Source organism: Ambystoma mexicanum, chromosome 11 (assembly GCF_040938575.1).
Source record: "Ambystoma mexicanum isolate Mex_15411 chromosome 11, UKY_AmexF1_1, whole genome shotgun sequence".
Classification (NCBI taxonomy): Eukaryota; Metazoa; Chordata; class Amphibia; order Caudata; family Ambystomatidae; genus Ambystoma; species Ambystoma mexicanum.
In genome coordinates, this window is record NC_090934.1 from 1,324,593,378 (window position 1) to 1,324,601,008 (window position 7,631).

General features: G+C 51.0%; 1 long non-coding RNA gene across 1 annotated transcript; it reads left to right on the top strand.

Annotated features, from left to right (window-relative positions):
• Positions 1 to 508: 508 nt before the first annotated feature.
• Positions 509 to 1,468, top strand: LOC138504852 (uncharacterized). Its single transcript, XR_011280010.1, has 3 exons — positions 509 to 582; positions 907 to 1,030; positions 1,114 to 1,468. It is a non-coding gene; the product is annotated as an uncharacterized lncRNA (long non-coding RNA).
• The last annotated feature ends 6,163 nt before the right edge of the window (positions 1,469 to 7,631 follow it).

Here is a 7,631-nt window from a genome sequence, read left to right on the forward strand (position 1 = left end):
GTAAAATTTGATGTATAAATCTAATCTCCAAAGGCATTAATATGCATGATGTATAATTGTGGGTGCAGTACTATTGACAATGTACCAAAACAGAAATCAGATATGTGTAAAATGCAACTGGTGAAACATGATGTATAAGTGAAATCTCCACAGGCATATTTATGCATGATGTGTAAATGAGTGGTATAGCACCATTGGCAATAGACCAAACAGTAATCCGACATGTGGTATACCTATTGGTCCAGTATGTGAACATTGACCTTGTGACATATGGTCCACTAGGCCCCCACACCAAGTATACGCCCATCCAAATTACGATGCAGCATTCTTCGCTCTACTCCCACAGAGCATTCACCCCAGGCACGAGTGACCCACAGTTACAACATCACCAAGATATCCGCGTAACAATGAGAGGCTGAAACATTGCCTATCAGCAACGCGCATGTGCAAGAAAATAGGGTGCCGTTGCCTAGTAACCAGTCCCACAGCATTAAAACACATGGGAGAGACTACATCCGCCAGTACGCACGCGCACTGAATGGAACACTACCGCACGGCATCGCACGGTACCGCGGCTTGCAGGTAAGTGATCTAAGCAAGCAGCTACAGTTTTCGAGATGCGTTAGTGGTTATTTTTCTATGTAAGATCGGCTCCGCACAAGGCACAAGCCAGCCTGGGCTAGTCGATTGGACATAGCCTATTAAGGATCACAAAGGTTTAGCTCATAACCATCCTCACGGACATGTTTGTCCAGCCAGTACTTGTAACACATGGTTAGACAGCAATGACAAAATGGCTACCTCCTTAGAAAAGCATCAGCACAATATAAATGCTCTCCCCACGTAATAAATTGTCTGAAACAACTTATAAAGACATTCCCTAATACCATGTTATCATTTTTACAGCTACTAAGACAAGTAGCCACATGAGTCATCCAACTTACTTGGAGCGGATGAACCACTTATGGCGCACTGAAGGCAACGCTTGAAAAATATCTTCCAACCCGAGGCACTGAAGAAATCAGCACAGGTAGGAAAGACACACATGTCCTAGGTATCAAAACCTTGCGCAGATACACCAATGTTCTAATTTTAAACTCTCCCATTTTTTAGACTCCGCATCTACGATAAGGGTGGCAAAGCAAGACACGCACCACAGTCCCTTCCTACCAGTCCTGAACACAGCATCAGAACATCACCAACATTAGTTCATGCTAGAAACACCAATCGTGTTGACTAGATAGATGTATGGTCATGGGAACCACACTCTAAAGTCGTCACCAGTACTAACTCTTTCACTGTGTCAAAAACATACTGCATTGTTGTGATATGAATGGATAATATGACAAACTATGTGGGCACCAGAAAACGTGTTTGGTCTAACATGGTAACACATGTATAATAAATCAAACAACCTCTAGTAGGTTTTTACAAAATGATCAAGATATGAGAAAATAAAAGACGTAATTTGTATAAATGTCACATTGGTGATCTGTTTGCATGTATGCACAGACAAAATTATAGGATCTGTCATTCGTGTTGTGAAAAACTACCGGCAAGTGCCAAAAAGGTGGGGTAGCCTGAGTCCTCTGTCATATTACCGAGTTCAATACCCTCATGACACAGGCCCCTCTATAACAAAAAAGACGGTCCCAATACACCCCTCACACACACAAAGTGTGCATGATTGAGTTCAGGGTGAATGGTGATCTGTATGTATGGGTAACAGAGAGAGACAGAAAGTAACCGAGAAAGAATGAGGCACAGTGAAAGGGACCAAGACAAACAGAGAAAATGGGCTTCCTTATAAGTTTGCCAGTCTGTAAACAAGGGTGCCAATATGCTCACCAGCACCCTTGTTTCCTAACCGGCAAGCTACGTGTCTGCCTGCTGTGGCCGCTGAACCAGACAGGTCTGACCCTGCCAGGCGCTGCGGTCACGGTAGGCAGACCATTGACAGAAGCTCTGGCACCGTTAGCAACAGTACCGGTGCTTCCGAGTCCCCACTCCCATAGAGTCCTATGGGACTTTATGGGAATGGGGACGTACATTTTACCGGCGCCTGACTTCGCGTGCCATGGGACTTTTAATAGCCCGGTGGCACCGGGAAGTCAGGCACCAGTAAAATATTACGAGTCTGGTGGCAACCTGCCCATAGCACCGGCAGGGTTACCGCCGGACTCATAATGTGGCCCAATGACACTAGGTGGGTCAGATGGAGCAAGACTGAGAATAATATAACGTCTTTGAGACACAGGAAGAGTGCGAGCAAGAGAAATTAGAGAAAGTGGAAGGCAGAGAGAGAACAGAGAGGGATAGAAACAGATACAATGAGACCAGGACTGAGCCAGAGAGCAAGAGAAAGAAAGAGAGAGAAACAAAGAGGGTGGCAGAGAGACAGGGAGACAAAAATGAGAGGGAAAGGGAGTGTAGCAACTGAGAAAGCGAGAATGAGACCTTGAGGTGTACCACAGTAAAGATAAGTGGGGGGCAAATACTCTGGCAGGGGCAAGCAGAGGTGCTGTGAAAGAATTAAACTGACATGCTTCAGGTATTAATTTTCCAAGGGCTCGGCACGCACCTCCCCTTTTCTGTTAATCCAACTAGAGGCAAAATAAGACTTCCCTTCTTAAAAAGATGTTTTTACTGCGAGTGCATGTGTCGTGTGAATGGCAATGCAGTGTGAATGTTCTGGGTGCATGTGACTGTTAATAGTTGAGTGAGATAAGTTGTATGGGTGAGTGACTATTGAGTGAATGGTGGGTATGAATGTGTGCGTGCAGTCTGGTGCACTTAGCATGTGGCATTGGAGCATTGACTTGGTCTTACATGAGTTACATGGTATGTTTTACTGGCATTATTGGGCAGACTCATCTTGATGAGTTTATTATGTGGAGGAGGGTTGGAGTGTTACAACGGGGCAAGCAACATGGCCATTTTGTTGGTCTAGCATGGCATTTTAATCATATTAAGGGCAAGGCCTGGATGACAAACGGGGTGCTGTTACATTGGGGGTGGGGTGGGGGCCTCTGTGCAGCCAGCCTGGAAATGTTTCCTACTGTGGCATTGCATTTTGTACTCGCATTAATGGCAAGTATGTTTGCGGTAACATGATGGGGGAGGAGAGAGGAGTATTGGTGCAGCCAGCAAGGAAAATATGGGCTTCATTACGAGGTTGGCGGTAACACACCAGTGGTGCCTGACTTCCTGGTGCCACCGGGACATTACATGTTCCGGCGGATCGGAAGTCAGGAGCCGGAAAATGTTAGTCCCCATTTCCGTGGAGTCCAATAGGACTCAGAATGGGGATTCAGAACCCCAAGCACCGTTGCTATTGGTGCTTCCATGACACCTCTGCTTTCCGGGGCCGTGCATGGGAGGACAGGTCAAAGAGACCCCCCTCCCCTGCAGTCCCCTCCTTGTGATGTCTATGGCTCATCAGAGGACCCCCTGCCACCAGGGCCCAGGTGGTGGGTGGACCACTGGCCGACACATTGACCAAACGTACTGTATTAGGCTAGGCCCTGGAAGCCATTTTGAAAACCAGAACGCCATCTTAAGATATGACTCCTCGTGCGCTGCAGCACGGCCCCCACCTTCAGAGAGTCATCGCCTACCCTGTTGCCTCCGCTCCCTGGCAGATCCGCTGAAAACCCGTTCCCACGAACAGTCGGACATGAGCTAGTGTTAGAGCAAACACTGTGGCCCTCATTACGACCCTTGCGGAAATCGACCGACCGGACTGCCATAGCGTAAATAGCGTTTCCGCCATTGCACGACGGAGCAAAGTGCGGCTCATTCCGACCCATCGGGCACGAGCACCACGCCATGGCGGAAGTGCAAAGTCCGCGATGGCGGAAATGACCCCAAAACGGCCCACACCGCCGCCGTACGGCGCCCTAGGTGCAATTCCGCCACCCATCTTAGCGGTCACCGCAATGAGCGGCAACCGGAAAGTACGGTGACCGGAAATATACGGAAACGGAAGTAAAAACATGGTCCCGGAATGGGAAACATCACGCCGTACACCTATAAAAACACTATTTCCACACAACCATTAAAAACACTACCCTGAGACACATCCCAACCCGTCAGCCACCCTAGTGAAACCAAGAACAATGGGAAAAGTAGCGAAGAAAGCGTGCGACCGCAAGCGGCAGGTCCACTTCTCCCGTGAGGAACTCACCGTGCTCACAGAGACCCTCCAGGAGAATGCTGCCGCCGTCTTCTCCACGCAAATGACCAGGACGGCACTTGCGAACAAGAAGGCCATATGGGCCCTGGTGGCACAGCGGGTAAGTGCGGTGGGGACCGCACCCCGCAACCCACAGCAATGCAGAAAGCGATGGGACGACCTGCGGATCCGCGTCCGTAGCATACTTTCTGCCAACCGCAACATTGCCACAGCCACCGGTGGGGGATCGGAATCACCCATCAAGTTGACCCCCTGGGAAGAAATCTGTGCCTCCACCATTGGAATGGAGAGTATAGAGGGAGTCGGAGGGATGGAGAAAGGAGTGCAGACAACCGAAGAATCAGGTAGGTGCCCCAAATAAAACAATGCCAAAACCACAATGTCCAATCATGTGAAGTACCACGTGTCCACATAGTGCAACAGTAACACATGTCCAGGAGAACGGCCACATGCATAGGCCTGATAGCACACTTTAAAAGTCACATTAAATACATAAATAATTAAAAATCCTAAAAACACCCTCTACACGTGCAGCAGGCACACCCTAACTGCAGGCTGCAAAACAACTGCACCCTCACTCCACACACAAATGAAACCACCTCCAAGGCCCCAACCCAAATCACCCTCAGGTACCACCCCAATGCATGTGATACATTGCCATTCCAATTTCCACAGACCCATTAATAACGCTCGCCCTCCTTTACTCCACCACAGGGTCCGATTCAAACGACGAGCTCCAGGACACCCCTACCAGCACACCTGCAAAGAGGGCCAAGACCAACGGCCAAAGACCCTCCACCTCAGCTGCACGCATCAAGACACGGCAGCAGCACAAATCGAGTGGCAGCACACAGGAGGGAACTCCAACAGGCACCCCAGCAGCCAGCATGCCCACAACAGCACCACCACAGGTCCCCCCAATGGATGCCACAGTAGGCACTGCTTCTGGTGGCAGCAGCACCATAGGTGACACTGCATTAATGGCAGCATGCTCCGACACAGAAAACGGGGATGTCGAAGTTAGATCCATCCATGACCTGTCTCAATCCCCCTGTCTGTTTCATCCCGTACACCATGAGGATACCACGCAGGGGCACCCACAAGACGACGACTGGCCATCCCCCACAAGCCCTGTGGCAAGGCAACATGAGGTGACCAGCCCCTCTGTGACACCACCGCAAATGGCCATGGCACAGCAGAGGCAACAGTCCCTCGACCAGGTGATCATGCAACAGCAGCAACTGGCCACGCTCCTCAAGGACCATGCTGATGAATGTGGGGGTACTAAGGCAGCCATAGAAACATCAACTGAGACACTTAGGGCAGAAATGGAGAGAAGCACCGAGAGCCTGAGAGTACAAATGGAGAGAAGCACCGAGAGCCTGAGAGTACAAATGGAGAGAAGCACCGAGAGCTTGAGAGTACAAATGGAGAGAAGCACCGAGAGCCTGAGGGGGGAACTGCATGCGACGTCCAAAGACGTATGTGCTGAACTTGCCGCTGTGCGCCGTGTGCTCACTGAGCTCTCACAAACCCTTAGGGACATGCATGGACGTGAGCAGGCAGAGACATCATCCGTTGCAAGTTCCGTCCAGGGCAGCCCCCAACGTAGATCTGGGAGGAACCTGCGCTCCACAGGCAGGGGTGCCCCTGATACCCGGAGAGGGGGCTTGCAATAGCGACTGCCCACTGACAATGAGCATCTTTGGACACTGGTGTTCGGGGGGGAGGTAGGAGGGTGGAGGGGGTGTGTTGGGCTTACTTGGGTGGCGGGTCGATAGGGTGTTTAACATGATATCACATATGCCATGAACAATGCACGATCATACAATGAGATGCGTGGACATTGATCTTTGTGTACGAGGCCATTATAGGCGTACAGTCCATATTGTGCATGTTCCAGACACACACAGTGCCACAAGTCCCGTGTCCATGTATCAGCCACCAGGCGTGAGTGCTAGAAGCATGCATCTATGATATGCTGACGAATGTCACGGCCCTCCTGTGCCTCGCAGACTCCTTGAGGTGCTGCCACATCCCCACCCTCATCATGACCATCTTCAGGTGCTTGCAGTTCTGCGTCAGGGGGCATGGGCACATTTCTACGTACGCACATGTTGTGTAGCATGACACATGCCATGACCATCTTTGCAACCTTCTCATGTCGGTACAGGAGTGCCCCGCCAGACCTGCTGAGGCAGCGGAAACGAGTCTTCAGTAGGCTGAATGCCTGTTCAATGACTACACGGGTACGTGAGTGGGCATGGTTGTAGTCCTCCTCATGCTGGTCCCGTGGGTTGCGGACTGGTGTAAGGAGCCATCTCTTCAGTGGATACCCGGCATCACCTGTATGTGGACAATGAAGGTATTTTGAGGAATGCCATTGCTACGTACGCACCCCCCCCCCTTCCTGCCAGGTCATTGCCGCATCACATACCCCACACTATCATGCTTGAAATGAGACTCACCGAGTAGCTAGGATCTGTTCCCTGCGTGTCGCTCCATGTAGCGTGATATAGTAGAGTTCCTCAAGACCATAGAATCATGGGTTGATCCTGGGAATCGGGCACAACAATGTGTAATGATCCTGTTCGAGTCACACACCATTTGTACATTCAGGGAATGAAATTGTTTTCGGTTGCGGTACTGGGCCTCCATGGCATGTGGGACAACCAATTCCACATGGGTGCAGTCGATGGCACCAATGCAACCCGGTATGCCGCCAAGTGCATGGAATCCCACTTTTGCGTTCGTAATTTCCTGCTCCGAGCGTGGTAGAGAGATGTAGTCGTCTGCGTGCAGCAGGAGGGCATCGAGCACTTGCAATAGTGTCCGTGAGAACAGTGGCTGTGAAATGCCATGCAACTGTCCGACTGTGTGCTGGTAGGTGCCTGTGGCCAGGAAGTGTAGTACAGACACCACCTTCAGTAGGGGTGGGATGGCGGTTGGGCTATCTATCATGCTCACAAGGTCAGCGTGTGTCATGTCCACAATGGCGGTTATGGTGTCCCGGTCCAAACGGTAGAGGGTGTGGATCTGCTCATCAGTGAGGTTGAACGGATGTGCTCGGAGGCGTGGGATAGCGGGCTGCCTGCGTGGTGGTAGTGGCTGTGCTGGCGGCCCTTGCTGGCCCTGCCTTGCCCTCCTCCTCCTCCTCCTCCTGCGTCTCCTCCGTGCGGCCGGTTGTAGTCGGTGTTCGTCTTCTTCTTGAAGTTGGAGTACTTGCAGTGCTATCAGGTCCCCCAGGGCCAACATGGCTAGTCCTGCCGGTAGCATTTCGGAGTGGGTGTGGTTGTGGGAGGGGGTTGGGTGTGCAATTAATGTGTTTCCAGGCTGTATGGCCTCCACCTGTGGTGATTCATTCCACCTGTGCAAGCTGCTCTCCCCTTTGGGCGAGCACGTCCCGCACACAACGCTGCAATTCGACGAATGGCAT